We start from the raw sequence: 19,354 nt of genomic DNA, 5'->3' as shown, positions 1-19,354 counted from the left end.
GCAAAGCCATAAAAATGAAAAAATGTTTTCATTAATTTTCATGAAAAAAATTAGAGCGCGTTCCATCCCATACCAAGACACCCAATTTCTCACAGACGGGAAAACATAGCCATTGGACAAGGAAAACAGGTTTATGGAAGGAATAAACAACGACCTGAAATTAAACACTGTGGTTTGTAACTAAACTATAACGCGAGGAACGTTTAGCTTTCCCGCACGGGCGGGGCCAGTGCTCTGACGTCAGTGGGGAAGGCGGGGCTTCTCCCAGGACCAGCTTTCCCGCGGCGCCTTCCCGGGTCGTGGTGATCTCGCCGACATGTAGTTAGAGAAAACGAACTTCAGCCAAAGTCAAGGCTGACCAGAGAGCACTTCCAAACAGATGGAAGTGGGGGCGCAGGCAACAGCCTGAGCAGCGGTGCGAGCTGCCTCTTGCTTCTGCGCTGCTCGCTGCTCGGTGCACAACAGAGCAAACCGGTCTGGTTCGTGCAAACGTGGCCCCGACTCCAGCGGATCACCCGCGGGACAACCTCTGCCCGGAGACGGCCGAGTTGAGTAAATACATGGGGAGGATGTCTTTGTCTGAAAACGTCATGCAGAATTATCACTTTTAGAGTAGATTTAATTATTGGGTTTGGGGGTGAAATGTTTTTATCACACAAAAAAAGGGAGGAGCTGTTGTCCGAAAAGTTGTGTACCTTGTGGAGGGCCGGTAGGGCAAAAAGTCTCCAAGAGCAGAGCCTGAGGCAACGGCCTGTTTCTCCCCAGGACTCGGCTCCCAGTTTACCAGCCTTGTTGGTAGATGGCTTCTACACATCCAGGTGGCCGACAGAGTGGGGGGGGGGGGGGTGGTTTGAGAGGAGAAGCCAACCCTTCCGGTAGTGGAGGGTGTTTGGGAATTCAGGAGAAACAGAACTAGAGCTGAAGCAGGTGGGTTTTCCCTCCTGCGGTCCACCCAGGGGCCACAGCTCTATCCCCTCCAAACAGCTAGCTGAGGTTCCAGAGGAGGAAAAAAAAACCTCATGAACATGGTTGGAGTCGGAGCTTCTAAGATTCAAGTCAAGACACGGGGCTGTGATTCTATAATCATGGCGGGAGTAACAAACCTGGTTCTTCTCCCCACCCGCTTGCCTGTGTGGAGTCTGCTGTTTGTGGGGCCCAACATCCATTTCCCCCACTTTATGGCCATAAAGCCCCTTATCTCCTTTAGAGGACTGCCCCTCTCTACCCTTGCTCGTGTTGTTTGGATAGGATTGGCTCCTCTCAGCCCCAGGCGCGGGGCCTGGGTGTCTGCAACCAGTCAGTGAAACTCCCCAGCCACAGAAATTGGTCCACAAATGAGAACATGACCCAGTTTAGGCCAAGGAGGCACAAGGACGCTGGAGGATTCTGGGAAAGGAGCCTCTCTGCTTTCCCAAGCATTGTCAACAGTGTTGTGCTCACTGCCAGCAGACTCGAAGGAGGAAGTGTACAGACTGCTGATAGCTATTCTGTGAGAGATGGAGAGGGCAATGTTAAGGTTGACACCATGGAAGGCAGAGAGGAGTGGCAGGAATAAGGCCTTTAGTGTTATCACTGGGCTGCTGGATCCAGCCTTACCTGAAGCAGTTAACTTTGTATTCTTGAAAATTGTGTGAGCCCTTCTACTTTTTAAGCCAGTATTTTCTGCTGCTTGCAACGAAAACATTCCTTCCTGATATTCCTGGTTTCTGCTCCGGGGAACATAAAAGGTCACTACCGTGTAGGACAGAAAGGAGAAGCCCTGGCAAGGGGACATGCATGGGGTTACTGAAGATGGAAGTCTTCTGGACACAGCCCACGTAGGGCTGGGGGCACCAGTGGCATCTGATTCATGATGGATAGCTCAGGCTCCCAACTGCTTGGAGACTCAGGGTTAGGTATTCAAGTCTCTCTGAGCCTGAGGCAAGAACCCATTTCCTCAAGGGGGAAGGAAGCGTTCCTTATTAAAAAGCTCTCGAGAGAGTCTCCATTGGGACTTTCCCACTGGAGAAGTTTTTGCCTGCAGCAAGCTCCATCCAGCACTGCGCCCCGCCCTGGACACCCCGAGCACCACTGGGCAAGCGCTGAGGTCGGGGCGGGGGAGGGGGCGGGCTTGCATCACGGCCCAAGCCCCTAGAGACTTGGCTTGCTCGGGACCCTGCTCAAAGCTGGACACTTTCCAGCTGGCTTAGAAAAGGTGTCAGCAGAGTTGACCTCAAGGCCGCTTCCAAAATCCAAAGAAGTCCACCAAGCATTGTGCCTCCTTTTCAGAGGTAGGGGGTTCAAGTTACAGCAAATTCTCCTCGGCTTTGAAGAGAGTATCCCAGCATAGCTCAGACCACAGACCTGCAGGATCCCTACTGAAGTGGCAGGCCCTGAATTGTGTCCCTGTGTCTGTCAGGTGTATCTTTTTCTTTTTTTAAAAGTTTCAATGTTTATTCAGTTTTGAGAGACAGAGAGCAAGCAGGGGTGGGGCAGAGAGAGAGGGAGACCCAGAATCCGAAGCAGGCTCCAGGCTCTGAGCTGTTGGCACAGAGCCCGACGCGGGGCTCGAACTCATGAACCGCGAGATCATGACGTGAGCTGAAGTCAGACGTCCAACTGACTGAGCCACCCAGGCGCCCCTGTCAGGTGTATCTTAACGCCCGATGCCCTGTGGGATGGGGAGAGGGCTCGGGGAGGAGCTGGAAAGCCACCCTCCCTGAGGCAGGGCAGTAAGGTTCTGCTACTGCCTTGGTCAGGTGCACGCTGCCTGCTTCTGCTGTTCTCTGTTTGTCAGACGGAGTGCGTTCCATTTTCCAGATCGGCAACTGAATACCAAGCATGGGGCTAAATGAGCGTGCTCTCCCAAGGGGCCCACATCTGGAACAGCAGCTGCGAATGGAATCACCACCCGCATAACTTTGCAACACGCCATTGTTGTTTGCTGAGATCTAGCTGTTTTCCATACCGGCCGGTGGGGGGGTGTGTAGAACGAGGGTGTGATGGGGATCATCCCAGCTCTGTCTTTCTGGTGTTTGAGGGCGGCACTCAGCCGGGCAGTCACCGTGTTTGTAGGTAATGGAAGCCTAAATGGCTTCCTCCTGGCCCTTCCTCTTGTTAACAGGCCCTGGTTTTCTGTTCAGGAAGCCGATGTGGGTTTCCTGTCACCCACAAGGACCTCCATCTCCTGAGACATAACCTCTGCAGGCGGTCGAGGCCCCATTGACCTCTAGGGTAGGTTGAATTCAGCGGGGAACACAGTGACCCTGAACTCCCAAAGTCGTGCTGCTCTGGGAGTGAGAGTTAGCCAGATTCTCATCTCACCGTCGCCCCACTTCTGTGCTCAGCAACCCCGGTAAGGGGTAGGAGCTTCCTCTGGGGGAAGCTGGATGGAAGAAGATTCGGCGTGTCCTCTGAATGCCATCACAACACGTCCTTGCCTAGAGGCGCTGCCCACCCCTGCCTTTGAGACGCCTTGGGTCTGGACCCAGCCCAGTTACAGGGACTCAGAGCCCATTACTCAGCAAACCTAGAGGTGGGTGGGGCCTCAACGGGCTCCTCGCTCATTGCATCCCAGGGCACCTTTGAGCAAGTACCCCTTCCCCGGGATCTCTGCCCCCCCGATGCCCGCTGTCTCTTAGGGATGACCATGCCCACTATTTTCACACCATGATTATAGCAGGCTGGGCCACCAAAGCTCTACCACTCGCTCTAAGATTAGAAAGCCTGTGGCAAGAGCAGCCCTCTGCCAGAATTCCTGGACCGCAGAGAGGGGGTAGCTGAGCCCATTTTAAGGATTTGGAAAGTAAATGGTTAACAGGGAGTGTGATTGGTATTGGCCGTGTTTCCTGTGTGGCCGTGAAAATGCGTATCGCCTACTGCAGGGTTCATAACATCCACGGCCCTTGCTGCTGCTTTGAGTCCTCCACTGGATTCGTGTCGAGGCCACACCTCCCTGGCCACACCGTCCCCAGCCCAACTGTGTGTGGCAGGGACACCAGGCAAGACAGGGCTTGCCACATGCAGGGCTCCTCTTACCAGTGACTTTGGCTCCAGGACCTCCCATTGGCCTTGGTGAAACTTTTCCACAACTGCATTGTCCTCTGGGATTCTTCCCAGCCAGCCTTCCTCCCTCCCCTCTGCCCTTCCCAATGGTCAGGCTGCCTTGTGAGCTGGTGGCCCTGCCCACCTCCTCTTCTCCCTCCCCTCACAGATGTTTCCCCGGTCCCCTCTTGATGTCTCCTTTCCTGGAGAATTCGAATTCGCACATTTCACCTTAGGTCGGATAAGAGGTTCATGGATGTTTGTTACATTGTTCTTTATACCTTTTGTCTATCTGAAATATAGTACTAATTCGGTTAAATTAGCATTTATTAAATACTAATATTAAATTCGTGTTTTGTTAATTAGTGTTATCTTTCTTTTCTTTTCTTTTTTTGTTTAATTTTTAACGCTTATTCATTTTTGAGAGACAGAGAGAGACAGAGCACGAGCAGGGGAGGGGCAGAGGGATAATGAGACACAGAATCCAAAGCAGGCTCCGGGCTTTGAGCTGTCAGCACAGAACCCGACGCGGAGCTTGAACTCACGAACTGTGAGATCAGGACCTGAGCCGAAGTCAGACCCCAACCAACTGAGCCACCCAGGCGCCCCATCTTTTTTTCTTAAAAAAAAAAAAAAGATTATGAACCCCTCTCACTGGCGGTATCTTCACAGGGAGCATGAAGGGGTCGGCGTGCCCCAGAATTGATGGGGATGGGTAGATCCAGTAAGCATTCTTGTCTTGCGTTGGCTCCGTTCCTCTAATTCTGCCAGGGGCTTTCTCGTCCTTTTTGCCCAATTAGTGCAGCTCATCGTTTGGCCCAGGTTCACAGTAGTGACTTCTGCAAAATGTCAGAATTTATGCCAGCTGCCCGAGAGAGCTCCCTGAGTGCAGAATTTCCGGTGACTACACCCATCTCCATAAATGTAGCCGGGTCCACACCTACCTCCCTCCCCGCTTGATCGAGGCACCCTCAAAAGTCATTCACATACGTATTCCTCATATCTTACAAATATAAATTGGTGACTTCCTGCAGCTCATTTTGGGTATAACTCTTCCAGTCCCCAGATGGTTCGTTGTACCTTCTGGATCGCGTGGAGCCCAGATCCTCAATATCCTGGGAGAAACGGAGGGTGGGCCATGAGGGGAGTCAAGGGGGGGGGGACAGTGAGCTACCTGGGGACTTAGGGTCCTCCGACTCCTCATAAGCCTCCCAGATATCGCCATTCCAATAGGACACAAATGTTTCCTGACCAATGCCTGCCCTTTCACAGAGGGGAACAGGTAAGGTTGTGAATTCAACAGATGCTGTAATTCGGTAACTTCAAAATCAATCTGTAAGTTCAGGCTTGTGCAATTTCAACTCCCATGGCTATCTGTGATGAAAGATTCCTTCAGCGTGGTCACCTGATGGCCCTAAATTTTATTCTGGGCCTTGAGGCGAACATTTTGATTTGAACCTGTCATTTCATTGCTTTAAATTATCCAGGGTTGGGAACAACCATCCAGCTTATGGGCCCAGCATTCCCCGTCCTTTATACACTCGCCGTGGCGGTGGCCAGATCTCTCACTTTGGGTTGGTACATGGTCCCAGGTGACTGGAAGGTATAGCACGACTAGCGGTTCACCACTGTGTACCCCTGGTAACCACTCTTCTGTCCAATCATACGGACCCGAGGCTTACTGATCCGGGCCTTGTGGAGTAACGAAAACCAATTCTAAGGAGCTCATACGTCCCTAAGGGTTTTCCGTGAATCCCACTCCTGGTACCAATTTCTGAATTGGGACTCTTTGGTTGCAGGCATCAGAAGTTGATTTCGAAAAGTGAGAAAGGGAGGGATTTATTGAAGAGGCAGTGGAACAGGTCCCAGAAGAGAAGGGAAAGCTAGACGATGGGCCTCAGGATGGACACAAGCTGGGGCAGCTCTGGGGATCTGAGTAGCTTAGATCGTCCCTCTGGGGCACCGCCACTCGGTGCCTCAGGTCTCACCACCTGCCATCCCCGTGTGTCTCCATTAGAGACGCAGATTCTTTTTTTTTTTTAATTTTTTTTTCAACATTTATTTATTTTTGGGACAGAGAGAGACAGAGCATGAACGGGGGAGGGGCAGAAAGAGAGGGAGACACAGAATCGGAAACAGGCTCCAGGCTCTGAGCCATCAGCCCAGAGCCCGACGCGGGGCTCGAACTCACGGACCGCGAGATCGTGACCTGGCTGAAGTCGGACGCTTAACCGACTGCGCCACCCAGGCGCCCCAGAGACGCAGATTCTTGAGAGAGATGCTCATCAGGCTGGAATGTGTCCTGGACCTAACCCTATGGTCAGGGACACAGGGATGGTGACTGGCCACCTCCCAGAAGCAACACAGAGCCAGGAAAGCTATGCGTCCCCCTCCCCCCGACCGACCGAGGAAAAGATGCTAAGCAGCTAAAACCAGCATGTGGCCCATACACCCTTTCAGTTCTGAGCCTTTTCACATTCTATTCCCTCTCCCTGGAGGGCTCTGCTCTCCTACAGGCCTTGGCATAGATATCACACACTCCCCCCCCCCCCCCAGCCCCAGGGAAGTTTCTGTGAGGTCCCAAACCCAGGATAAGTGCCCCTCCTAAGTGATTCCATAGTGCTCATCTCCCTGTGTCGTAATGGTCTGTTTACTTGTCTTTTTCTCTCACCGGAGCCTCAGCTCCGCGATTAAAGGGATCGTGTTGGCCTTGCTTATAACCCGCAAATCGACGAAATGCATGGCACACAGTAGGGCTGCAGTAGCTCCTTGTTACGTAAATAAAGGGTGAAGATCTGGCTCTTTCACTAGCCGGCTGTGACCTCAGGGAAGGCCCCTTCCCTCTGGGTTTTGGTTTCTGATTCAAAGAACGTGGACTAACAGCCTGTCTTGTTCCGGGAGAGTTTGATGGCAAGAAACAGAAATCCACTCAAGCTAGTGGGGAGTATGATGAGGAATCGGGGGATCTCACAGAACCTGAGGGCTTCACCGAGAGCTGGGCAAGGTTGGGAATCAGCATAGACGCTGGCTTCATCTGGCTCCCTCCCTGGACCATGGGGCCTCATGCCTGCCTGTCACCGTTCCGAGTTCCTGCTTCTTGTCCCTGTTCATGGATGACAGGGGCCTCTTCAGCACGCATGCATCAGCTCTTTCCAGCTCTTGTGTCATGGGCTGGGTTCCCAGGAGGCAGATGCTGAAAGGGAGACAGCGGGCCGGAGATTAGCTTTGGGGTGACTTACTCACTAGGTGGGCCACAACCACTTACTGCTGGCGAACCTTGGGCAGCGCATGTAACCGCTCCAGCCTCAGTGTCTCCGTCAGTAAAATGGGGATAAGCGTAGTCTCTACACCATTAGGCAACTTCATACAACGGAGCCTAGCATATGGGAGACTCTCGATAAATGTTAGCCCAGAGATCAACGATTCCGGTGGTGGCGTCTAGGGCATGGTGGCAGCGTGTCAGGGGTGGGACATCTGCCGTGCCCCCGTCCTGTGGGCTTCTGCCTTGGAAAGCATTGCTCACTGAGGTACGAGTGATGTGACGTGCTCCTGGAGGCAGGCGGGGTCAGGACTTGGTTTCAATTTGAGAAGTTTAGGGTCAGAGAGCAGGGTACCTGGGTGTGGGCATGCCACATGTCCTGTTGGGGGGCAGGTGGCCTTCAGCTTGGGGGGTGCGGCAGCTCGGGGGGGGGGGCGAGCATAATGGCACGTGACTGGTTGGCTGGGCCCCCTCGGGCCAGCTGGCATTCATCTCAGTGAGTGAAGTTTGGCCCTGGGGCCCCAGAACCTCTTGTCTCTTCTTTTTTTTTTTAATTTTTTTTTAATGTTTTATTTATTTTTGAGACAGAGAGAGACAGAGCATGATCGGGGGAGGGTGAGAGAGAGAGGGAGACACAGAATCTGAAACAGGCTCCAGGCTATGAGCTGTCAGCACAGAGCCCGATGCGGGGCTCGAACTCACGGACCACGAAATCGTGACCTGAGGTGAGGTCGGACGCTCAACCGACTGAGCCACCCAGGCGCCCCTCTCCTGTCTCTTCTTCACTGTTGGGGAATCACAACAAATCGAATGTGAGCCACTTTAGTGAACTGATTCAATTTGGTGAACAAAAAAAGGCAAAAGGGAGGGAAATGTGTATTGCTTCCAGCCATAGGGCCAGTGGTTAATCTCGGCTTCGGAACCCTGTGCCGGTGGTGGCTTAAAGCGAGGTGGAGTGAGGTGAGGGCTGGCTTTCCTAGAGGAACCGATGGCCCCTGGGTTGGATGCCCTCGGGGGCCGGGGACGGTGTGGGTCAGGCACCCAGATGGGCTCAGGGCAGGCGTGCACCCCCACACCTATATACATGCATGTACACGCATACTCACACGTGTGCACGCACACGCTCCGTGAGCCGAGGAGGAGGCCCTCCCACCCAGCCCTCTGCATGTGCGTGTGCAGACCTACCCCACTCCTCCCCACACGGGCCTGGGAAGCTGACCTGGCCCCTCATCGCTCCTAGCCTCGGTTTCTCCGTCAGTAACGTGGGCACTGGAAAGGACTCGGAGGGCGCCCAGGCAAGCGGGGGAAGCTCTGAAAACTGCCGGGGACGTCGATCAAGGCGTGCCGGAGCTTTCTTTTGCACCTCTTGCTGTCTCCTGGTGACTTCTCTGGCACGTGTCCTGAGTCTGTGGCCTCTGGTCTCAGAAAAGGACCGAGTCACTGATAGCCTGGCTGCGCATCTTCTCCCAAGTGACCTGCAGCTTAAGCCTTTCCCACCAGGTCCCTTTCGCAGGCAGGCACCAGGCAGAGTGGTGAAGAGCCCAGCTCTGGAGCCCCGCTGCCTGCACGTGTGTGACCTTGGGGCAGTGACCGAACCTCTCTGTGCTTCAGATTCCCCTTCTATAAACTGGGGCATGCCGGCTGGGTCTCAGGGGTTGTTATGAGGGTCCAATGAGTATATAAAGCTCGTAGAGCTGTGCCGGCCTGCAGTGAGCACACAGGAGGGTTAGCACTCCTGGCGGCAGCAGCAGCAGCTAGGTGCTGGGGAGAGCCGGGAGGGGTACCCTAGGTCAAGTCCATGTTGATCTCCATGACAAGGCGCTCTCCTGACCATTGATGTCAGTATCTCTGGATGTTGTCAGGACATCAGGATTGCTAGAACTCTCCAGGTGACTCTACTGTGCAGTAGGACCGAGAACCACCATGTTAGCCAGTTACTGACCGGGCGGCAAGTCTGGGTGACAGGCACAGCCCACATGGAGGCACCTGGGAGTCCAAGCCGAGCATGACTACAGGAGAGCTTCCTGGAGGAAGAGGCAGAAAAGGTGGAGGACAAGGCTGATGGGGGCGAGGCGGGGCGGGGCGGGGGTGGGGGGATAGGTGGTGGTGTGGCTGAGGCGGGAGGGGCCCTGGGGCTCAGGTGGCCGCTGGGCACCTCCTCAGCTGGCTACCTGCTGCCCGCCCTCCTGGCCAGGATGCCGGCTCCTCCCAGCTGCCTCTGCTTTTGGGTTCTTCTGTCTCCTGGGGCGCCTGCGCTCCAGCTGGCGCCCGCCTCGTTAATAAAGGCAGATTGCTGCTCAGCTCGTCCCCAGCACTCCTGACGGGGCCATTAATATTCCAGGGAAGATTAACTCCCCCTCTGCTCCCTCCCCTGCAGCCGCTGGGCCCTGCCTGACAGATGAGGGCCTCTGACTCAGACAGAGATGACGCCTAGAACCTAGGCAGGGGCTGCCTGAGATGACCTCTGGAGCTTAGGTGCTTTTCCTGCCTCTCTGTAGGCCCTTCCAGGTTTCACCTGTGAAGGTAGGAGAACATGGATGACAGATCCTGGAGAGGCTGAGTGGGGCTGTGCTCAGTCCTGGGACTCTGGATGGAATCTTAAGGGATCTAATGCAGTCTTTTTATTTGGCTCAGAGAATGCGAGTGACCTCCCTGCAGTCACGTGGCGGGGCGGACCCCAGGACCCCTGACTTTGGGCTGAGCAGCCTTTGCACATCCCTAGGGTCTGGGCAGAGGGATGACACCCCACATGCTCCCCAGAGGCCTCCTGGCATGGGGAACTGTTGGCAAGACTGGGGCCTCAGTGAGGCCCGCCCACCTCGCTGCGGGGCCTTCGCCTGGACCTGCTATACTGGGGGTGGGGGTGGGCGGGGGTCCTTGAGGGACTGGTGGGCAGGATAGGACCAGAATGCTGCCCCAGGGGCCCTGGACGTGGCTCCTCCCTCCAGGTGATCTCTGATCTCTGGTAGCTTCTTCTGTGCCTGATGGTGGCCAGGGGTGGGTCCGAAGGTGTCAGGAGCTCTGAAGGAGGAGAGTGGGAGGCAGCAGAAACGGGAATCCAACCGTGGAAGGCTCTAATTTAAAGGACCCACCCCTCCCTTGAATTCCATTTCTTCTCTGCCAACCTCCAGCTCCCGACCACACGCAGGCACATATACCCCCCCAACCCCACACCTACCGCACGCCACATCAACACCCCCACATATACACACACCACACAATACCCCCCCCCCCCACACACACACGTGCCACACGCACACTCAAGTGCATGCAGAACTCATCCATTCCTGGGCTTTTGATTAGCACGTAAATGCTGCTGACACCCAAATCTGTGACTGGTCCAGTCTCTCGCCGAGCCCCAGACTCCTATCTCTATGATAGAGTGACCCCCAGTGAACCACCTCCTGGTACTTACGCCCTGTCTAGTCCCCTATTCTTGAACCAGGGCTGGCTCAGATCACGTGGCAGAGGTGATGCCGGGTGGCTTTGAAGGCTGGGGCATTAGAAGCCTTACTCCCAGGACAGTCCTTGGACTCTGGCCTCCATGCTGTGAGGAACCCACAGCCCCAGCTGAGCTCCCGGCCCGCACCACCTACCAACAGGTCAAGGAAGTCATCTTGAACCTCCAGCCCAGTTGAACCGTCAGATGACTCCTCCCCCAGCCATCACCTGACTGCAACCTCATAGGGGGAACCCTGAGCTAGAAATGCCTGGTGAACCCAAAAAACCCATAAGAGAGAAATTGCGTGTGGTGCCACTGTTTGGAGTAATTGGCAATAGATGATCAAACACAAGATGAGGTTGGATGAGACTTAAAGCAGGAGAGCCTAGATTTGGGGGAATCCGGGCTGTGGCACTTACACGGGTCGTCTCATGGGGCCACTGTTAGGGTAGGACGATGTTTCTCCTGAAGGGAGCCAACAGTCCCTCATCCACACACACAGCGGATCTGGGCAAAGAAAAGGAGTACATGGGACTGGGTCTTAGACCAGGGGTGTTACGAGTAGATCTGGCTGCAGATAACCCAAAATTCTCAAATGGTATTTGCTCACAATGGAAGGATGTTTCTCTTGCATGATGTCCAGAGGTAGGCAGTTGTGATATTGTGATTTACAACAAGAAGTATATATTTGGTCTTATATATATGGTCTATGCTTCCTAGCACAGAGCTCCTAACGGTGTCCTTTGTTATGTTAATGAGGTGACTTTTGGATCCCACCTAGGATGGGGGACTGGTTGCCTGGAGAACCAACAGAGCCATGGAAGGGTTGAAACTTTCAGTTCATGTAAGCGATGAATCACGGGAACCTACCCCCCAAAACCAAGAGCACACTGTATACACTGTATGTTAGCCAATTTGACAATAAATTATATTAAAAAAAAAAAAAAGAAAAAAAGAAAGAAAGAAAGAAAGAAAGAAAGAAAGAAAGAAAGAAAGAAAGAAAGAACCTTTCAGTTCCACCCCTCTGACCTCTGGGGAGAAGAGAGGGGCTGGCGATTGAGATCAATCACCAACGGCTAATGGTTTAATCAATCGTACCAATGTAATGAAGCCTCCATAAAAAAAACAAAAAGATGGGGTTCAGAGAGCTTCCGGGTTGCTGGCCACGTGGAGATTGCACACTCAGAGGGCGTGGAAGCCCCAAGCCCCCTTCCCGTACCTTGCCATATGCCTCTCTTCCCTCTGCTGCTGGTTCCTGAGTTGTATCCTTCTATAATAAAAACTGGTAATCTAGTGTTTCTCTGAGTTCTGTGGGCTGCTTTAGCAACTTCACAAAACCCGAGGAGGGGGTCATATGAACCTCTGATTCAATGGGTCAGGACAGGTGACAGCCTGGGCTTGCGACTGGCATCTGAAGTGGGTGGGGGCAGTCGTGTGGGACTAAGCCCTTAACCTGTGGGATCTGACACTATCTCCAGGTAGACAGTGTCACAACGGAGTTATGTAGGCCACCCAGCTGGTGTTGGAGAATTGCTTGGTGATGTGGGGAAACCGCACGCCCCATGTTGAAACTGGGTGCAGACAACCCCTTAGTAGTTGAGGCCAATGCGGCACTCTGGTATCTGGGGCCCAGACTCCAGGGATGCCCTTTACACTGTATTCTGTGTTCTGTTTATCAGAGAATACAATGGAAAGTGTGCACCACGTAGGGTATGTCAGACTTTTTGCTCCGTTGTGGGTGGCTTCTATTCCCAAGGTCACCCCACCTTGTGATCCAAGGTCACTGCTGGAGCTCCAGACATTACATCTGCATTCCAACTGTCAGGAAGAAGGAACGATGAAGGTCTCACCTCCTCCCTGGATAGACACTGCTTGGAAATGACACTTTTACTTCTACCCCATTAGCCAGACTTACTCACGTGACCATATCCAACAGCAAGGAAGGTTCTCCTGGATGGGTACACGCCTAGCTCACTCAGGAGCTCATAGAGGCGAGTGGGTACTGGGGACATTAGCAGACTCTACGGTAAGGGGACCCGTTGCTTTCTGGGTGCAGGGATCACTTTGGCCCAGGTCCCAAGGTATGGAGAGGTCGTGGGTTAAGAGGCCTGCGGCCACGTGGAAGGAAGAAGAGGGCAAGGCCAGGAGTAATGCAGGGCGCTGGCCTCAGAAGAGACCCTTGGGTGTGGTCATGTGATAGTTAAATGTGGTCATGTGATAAGTGAAATTTACCATAGGACCCAGCAAATCCACTCCTAGGAATTTACCCTGGAGAAATGACAACATCCCCCCATACCAAGACTTGCCGTGAAATTTTCAGAACAGCTTTGTTCCTAAAAGCCAAACGTCGGAAGCAACGTAGTGGCCCATCACCTGGTGGAGTTCTATTTGGCAATGAAAAGGCACGAACTACTGCTAAGCACATGCCACAACACGGACCTTCAAGTCATCTGCTTCGTTGAAAGAAGCCAGATGGAAGAGGTCACATATCGTAGGATTCCATTTATGTGAAATTTCCATGAAAGGCAAACCTGATGGGAACAGGAAGTAGATTAGTGGTTGCCAGGAACGGAATTAACTGTACATGCATTTAAAGAATCTTCCTGGGGGGGTGCCTGATGGCTCAGTCGGTTAAGCAACTGACATAAGCTCAGGTCGTGATCTCGCGGTTTGTGAGTTCGAGCCCCGCGTCGGGCTCTGTGCTGACAGCTCAGGGCCTGGAGCCTGCTTCACATTCTGTGTCTCCCTCTCTCTCTGCCCCTTCCCTACTTGCACTGTCTCTCTCCCTCTGTCAAAAATAAAGATTGAAAAAAATAAATAAATAAATAAATAAATAAATAAATAAATAAAAGAATCTTACTGGGTGATGAGAATGAGCTAAAGCTGGATTATAGTGATGGTTGAGTCCATTCACTAAATATTGACTTGTCCATTTGATGTGAGTGAATTTTAGGATATATATAATATGACTCATTAAAGCTATAAAATAAGAAAGATATTTTATTTTTTAAGTGTTTATTTTTGAGAGAGAGAGAGACAGTGTGAGCAGCGGAGGGGCAGAGAGAGAGGGGGACGCAGAATCTGAAACAGGCTCCAGGCTCTGAGCTGTCAGCACGGAGCCCGATGTGGGGCTCGAACTCACAAACCGCTAGATCATGACCTGAACCTACGTCAGATGCTTAACTGACTGAGCCACCCAGGCACCCCTCAAAAAGATATTTTAAGAAGTCACTTCCCCAGAGCAGGCTTCACGGACACCTGTTCCCCGCTAAATGTAGCCCTCCTTGCCTTGCCTCATGGTCATTGCTCCTCCAGCCTTGTGTCAGGTGGAAACTATTTGTGAGGCATGGGTTTCATGTGGACGCTCCCCTCTAGAATGGAGCCTCTGTGGGAAAGGGCCCAGGCCTATTTTCTTTTTTTTTTTTTTTTTAAATTTTTTTTTTTTCAACGTTTATTTATTTTTGGGACAGAGAGAGACAGAGCATGAACAGGGGAGGGGCAGAGAGAGAGGGAGACACAGAATCGGAAACAAGGCTCCAGGCTCTGAGCGGTCAGCACAGAGCCCGATGTGGGGCTCGAACTCACGGCTCACGGACCGCGAGATCGTGACCTGGCTGAAGTCGGACGCTTAACGGACTGCGCCACCCAGGCGCCCCCAGGCCTATTTTCTTTTAAACAACTTTCCTGAGGTATAATTTGCACACCATACATTCACCCACTTAAAGTATACAATTCAATGGTAGCACGGATTAATATTTTCACAGAGAAGCACAATTATCATTGACTCCATTGACCGCGGAGGCAATCTGAGAATCTTTTCCTCACCTCAGAAAAAAGCCCATACCCATTCCCTTCCCTCCCCTCAGCCCTAAGCAACCACTAATCTATTTTGTCTACAGATTTGCCAATTCTGGACATTTCTCATAAATGGAATGACATGGGATGTAGTCTTCCGTGGCTGAGTTCCTTTGCTTATTAATAGGCATAACGCGGGGGGCGCCTGGGTGGCGCAGTCGGTTAAGCGTCTGACTTCAGCCAGGTCACGATCTCGCGGTCCGTGAGTTCGAGCCCCGCGTCAGGCTCTGGGCTGATGGCTCAGAGCCTGGAGCCTGTTTCCGATTCTGTGTCTCCCTCTCTCTCTGCCCCTCCCCCGTTCATGCTCTGTCTCTCTCTGTCCCAAAGATAAATGGACGTTGAAAAAAAAAAAAAATTAAAAAAAAAAAATAAAATAAAATAGGCATAACGCTTTCGAGACTCATCCATGTTGAGGCAGTATGTAACAGCACTCCATTCCTTTTCATGGCTGAACACCCTTCCATTGTACAGATAAACCACGTTTCGTTTATCCATTCATCAGTTAGACAGTTGGATTGTTTCCACCTTTTGGCCATTACGCATAGCGTGTGCGCATTTTTGTGTGGACATATGTTTTCATTTCTCTTGGGTACATACCCAGGAGTGAAATTGCCAGGTCATACGGCAACTCTAGGGTTTAACTTTTGATGTCAGGCTGCTTTCCAATGTGGCTGTACCATTTTACGTGCCCGCCGGAAGAGTTTGAGGGTTCAGATCTCCCTGCACCCTCCCCTAGGTTTGTTACCTGATTTTTCGATCGTGGCCTTCCCAGTGAGTGTCAAGGGCTATCTCGTGGTTTTGATTTGTGTTTCCTTAGGACTAAGGAGGGCAAGCATCTTTTCATGTGCTTATGGGCCATTTGCATATCTCTTTTGGAGAAATAGCTCTTCAGATCTTTTGCCCATTGAAAAATTGGGTCATGTGTCTTTTCACTGATGAGTTGGAAGGGCTCTTTATTCTAGATACAAGTCCCTTATCAGATATACGATTTGCAAATATTTTCTATTCTTTGGGTTCTCTTTTCACTCTTTTGATAGCATCCTCAGAAATACACAGGTTTTAAGTGTTCAGGAAGCCCAATTTACTTTTTTCTTTTCTAGCTTGTGCTTTTGGTGTCATACCTAAGAATCCCTTGCCAAATCTGAGGTATCCCGAGGTTTCCTTCTAAGAATTTTATAATTTTAGTTCTTATAAGGAAGTCTTTGAGCCATTTGGAGTTAAATTTTTTTTATATGGTGTAAGAACAAAGTGTCCAACTTTATTCTTTGGCACGTGGCTATCCAGTTTCCCCAGTGTAATTTGTTTAAAAGATCCTTCTTCCCCCATTTGGGTGGTCTTGGCATCCTGGTTGAAAATCAGTTGCCCACGAACACATGATTTTATTTCTGGACCCTCAATGCCATTCCATGGATCACATTGTATATCTATCTACCCGTAAGCTGGTACCACACAGTTGTGAATTCTTTTTTTTTTTTTTTAATTTTTTCACGTGTTTGGTTTTTTTTGAGAGAGACAGAGACAGAATGCGAGTGGGTTGGGGCAGAGAGAGAGGGAGGCACAGAATCTGAAGCAGGCTCCAGGCTCCAGGCTCCCAGCTGTCAGCACAACACAAAGCCCGACGCGGGGCTCGAACTCATGAGCTGTGAGATCATGACCTGAGCTGAAGTCGGACGCTCAACCAACTGAGCCACCCAGGCACCACCCCCCCCCCGGCTTTTTTTAATTGAAGAATCATTGCCATATACTATCCCCCTAGTTACAGGTGTCAATTATAGTGATTCGATATTTTTATACATTGACAAAACTATGTCCACAGTAAATCTAGTTACTGTCCGTCTCCACGCACTGTTGTGAGTTTTGTTGCTTTTTTTTGTCACCACCTCATTGCCCGGAACACTGGTTCACATATCTGTTGGGTGTTCAGAGCCCAGCAAGTAAATACCACCAGGAACACACCTGTAGTCCAAAAAAGTTAGGTTTATTTAGCTTGCGCAGCAAAGTACATGCCCTACAGGATCTCCAGAGAATCTCAAAAGGAAGGTCCCAAGAGAGGCCTCTTAGAGGGTTCAGGTTGGTGCAGAGCGATTCGAGAAGAGGTCGGGAAAGCAGAGGCAGTCTGGGGTTGGGTGCTGTCTAGAAGTTGGAGGGGATTCAGTAACAGGGATCTTCATCAATACCTAGGAGGGGGGAGGATTAAAGTCGGCTGGAGCCACTGGCCCAGAGTGGCCTTGTCTGTGTGCCCTTCTGAACATGGTCTTTGTTCCTCCAGGGACTTCTTGATCTGATTGTCAGCCAGGCTGTTTTCTGGGAGCCAACAGATGTCCCCGCAGCAGAACTAGAGCTCCGACAGGCAGCCAAGGCAGACCCCACATATCCTACATCTACCTCTCAAGCTTGTTTCAGGGGCCAACACAAGGACAGGGGACAGGTGGGCAGGGTGGGACGTGCCCACTGGCCAGAGTCCAGACCACCAACTCACCGTGTGGGGTGCCCTAGTCATGTTCCTTTCCTGGGCCTCAGTTTCCTCATCTGTATTATAGGGAGATGGGATGGACTGTGCCTGGACCTCGATGGGATGGACAGTGCCTGGACCTCCTTCCAGTTCCTGATCTGTGACGTAGCTGTCTTCATATGCTATTTCAGAGAGAGGGAAATCTTCGGTGAAACCGGCCCTCCACCCCCACCACGCCACACACACACACACACACACACACACACACACACACACACACTCACTTTCTCTCTTTCTCTCTCTCTCTCTCTTCTCCCCACCACACAGCTGACGCATCTGGCCTCAAGTCCCTATTCAGTCTTTCAGCTCAGCGGCAACCAGACATTTGGATTTCATACCTGGCAAAGTTTTCTAAAACGTTCTTGGGATCCACATAGGGTTGCCAACATTTTCTTTTGTCAAATAGGACATGAAAAAGCCGCAAGTCCTACCACCTGTTGCAAGCACTGTGTCACGAAAGGATAACAAGTAAAATAAAGGATAACACTGCCTTGACTCCCCTCATTTCTTGGACCATGGAGGAAGGTCCTCTTGGAACGGACTGTTCTCACCTAGGTTTGGGCCGGGCTGCCTCATTTCACAGCTTTGACTCATTTAAAAAAAAAAGCAGATACCACGGAAGAGTCAGCCTCAATTGTCCGTAAGGGAGTGATGGGCTCTTGGAGGGGGTGCTGGCAGGCAGATGGAGGGGTGGGAAGAGCTCAGATCTTGGCTCCGGACCCCAGGTCTCTGGCAGCCGCGCCGACCAAGAAGGACCCACGGGCGCACAGACGTATCTCCACCGCCTCCCTAGTTGTGAGATTGGAAACACAGGCCTGGGAGAAAGCACGGAGGACTTGTGAAGCTCTAATCAAATGAAGGCTGAACTAGACTCGTCCCTCGGGCCTCAGCGCTTCCCTAACTGGCCCCTTCTTCGTCCAGGCATTTCCCCCTCCAGTGTTCACCAGAGCCTGTGAGAAATAAGGGGTGTGTGTGTGTGTGTGTGTGTGTGTGTGTGTGTGTGATTCCAGTAACCTCCGGAGGTGTTTTTGTGGAAGGGAGTAAGAAGTGGAGAGTAAGTTGTCTACCCCCAGAATGATGTGGTGGGTCTGGGGTTTTTCTTTAACTCTTTAGGGTCACAGAATGACGCACGGCATCCGTGGGTTCCCTCTAGACAGTGAAGCGAGAATTTAAAGATGGGACCCCTCCCACACCCCAGCCCAATCTCCCGGGGCCTAGAATGCACTTGGCTACTGTGCCTTTAAAAAGCGCTCCAGTCCACAAAGGAAACCAATCAGCAGATGGGGGAGGAGTGACTTGGGAGCCTGGCCACCAGCCTTGCCTCCGAGGAAGAGTGACAGCCTCCTGAGGGAACCCGAGCAAACTTGTTTAAAGGAACAGTGTCCCAGATGGGCCACTCTCAAGGTGTTAAGACTTCCAGAGCTCCTGAATTGACCAATGCATCCTCAGAGTGCCTGCCGCCCCCACCCCCACCCCCAAGATGATAATTTGCTGGGAAGGACGAGTGATTTATCTGTCTAATTGGGCTTTTATTTGCATTTTAAATCACGCTCTTTTGCTAAACTAATGGACCCCCTATTTATAGATGACTCCAACACAAAGTGACTACTAATTACTACAATTAATATCACGTTAAGGGCTTGCCAGCCAACTTCACAGCAACTTGTATCGCCTACTCATTTTCAATTAAGGCACATTGACAGGGAGAATACGTGGTTATTAAGAGCGAGCCCTGGGGTGTAATTACCGCTCACAAGGTCATTAAGCAACTCCCCTGCGGGGTTGGCACCTTGGAGCCTGGGGGCCGGGGGCCCAGATCTGTGCCCTACCCTGGGGCCATAAAGCCTCAGTGCCCCAGGCTGCCAGGGCAGCTGGGGGCCTGGCTCTGAGCTGCCCGGAGGTGGAGTAGATGATGCCAGAACGGGTTGGGATGGGAGAGCCAGGCAGGGAGGCTGAGGAAGAGATCCACCCTTTCTCAAAGACAGCCACCGGAGAGCTGAGGGAACTGCAGGCTTCCTGGAGCAGCAGGTGTCTATGGAGGCCTCCTCCGGGACAGGGAGGGGGTTGGCAGCAGGGCTGTGGGACTGAGGGGATGAGGGCCCCAGAAGGAGACCAGCTTCCAGAGCACTGTGTGGGGGCAGGGCCTACGAGCCTGGCAGGTAGAGAATGGGCTTCGGGGATAGGAGGAGGTCCCGGCTCCAAATGCAGAGGAATGGTCCCTTCTGACTAAAAGGAGGAGACCTTGAAGGTGAGGAGAAGCCGT

The 19,354-nt window shown here is 52.1% G+C and overlaps 2 long non-coding RNA genes across 2 annotated transcripts; one reads left to right on the top strand and one right to left on the bottom strand.

Annotated features, from left to right (window-relative positions):
• The first annotated feature begins 292 nt into the window (after nucleotides 1–292).
• Nucleotides 293–17,583, top strand: LOC123608262. Its single transcript, XR_006717151.1, has 2 exons — nucleotides 293–547; nucleotides 17,359–17,583. It is a non-coding gene; the product is annotated as an uncharacterized LOC123608262 (long non-coding RNA).
• On the bottom strand, nucleotides 16,539–17,403 carry LOC123608261. Its single transcript, XR_006717150.1, has 2 exons — nucleotides 17,059–17,403; nucleotides 16,539–16,756 (listed from the first exon to the last, which is right to left on the bottom strand). It is a non-coding gene; the product is annotated as an uncharacterized LOC123608261 (long non-coding RNA).
• Nucleotides 17,584–19,354: the final 1,771 nt, after the last annotated feature.

Source organism: Leopardus geoffroyi, chromosome B2 (genome assembly GCF_018350155.1).
Source record: "Leopardus geoffroyi isolate Oge1 chromosome B2, O.geoffroyi_Oge1_pat1.0, whole genome shotgun sequence".
Taxonomy (NCBI): domain Eukaryota; kingdom Metazoa; phylum Chordata; class Mammalia; order Carnivora; family Felidae; genus Leopardus; species Leopardus geoffroyi.
The sequence above is the reverse complement of the archived record's forward strand: the minus strand, read 5'-3'. Positions and strand labels throughout refer to the sequence as shown.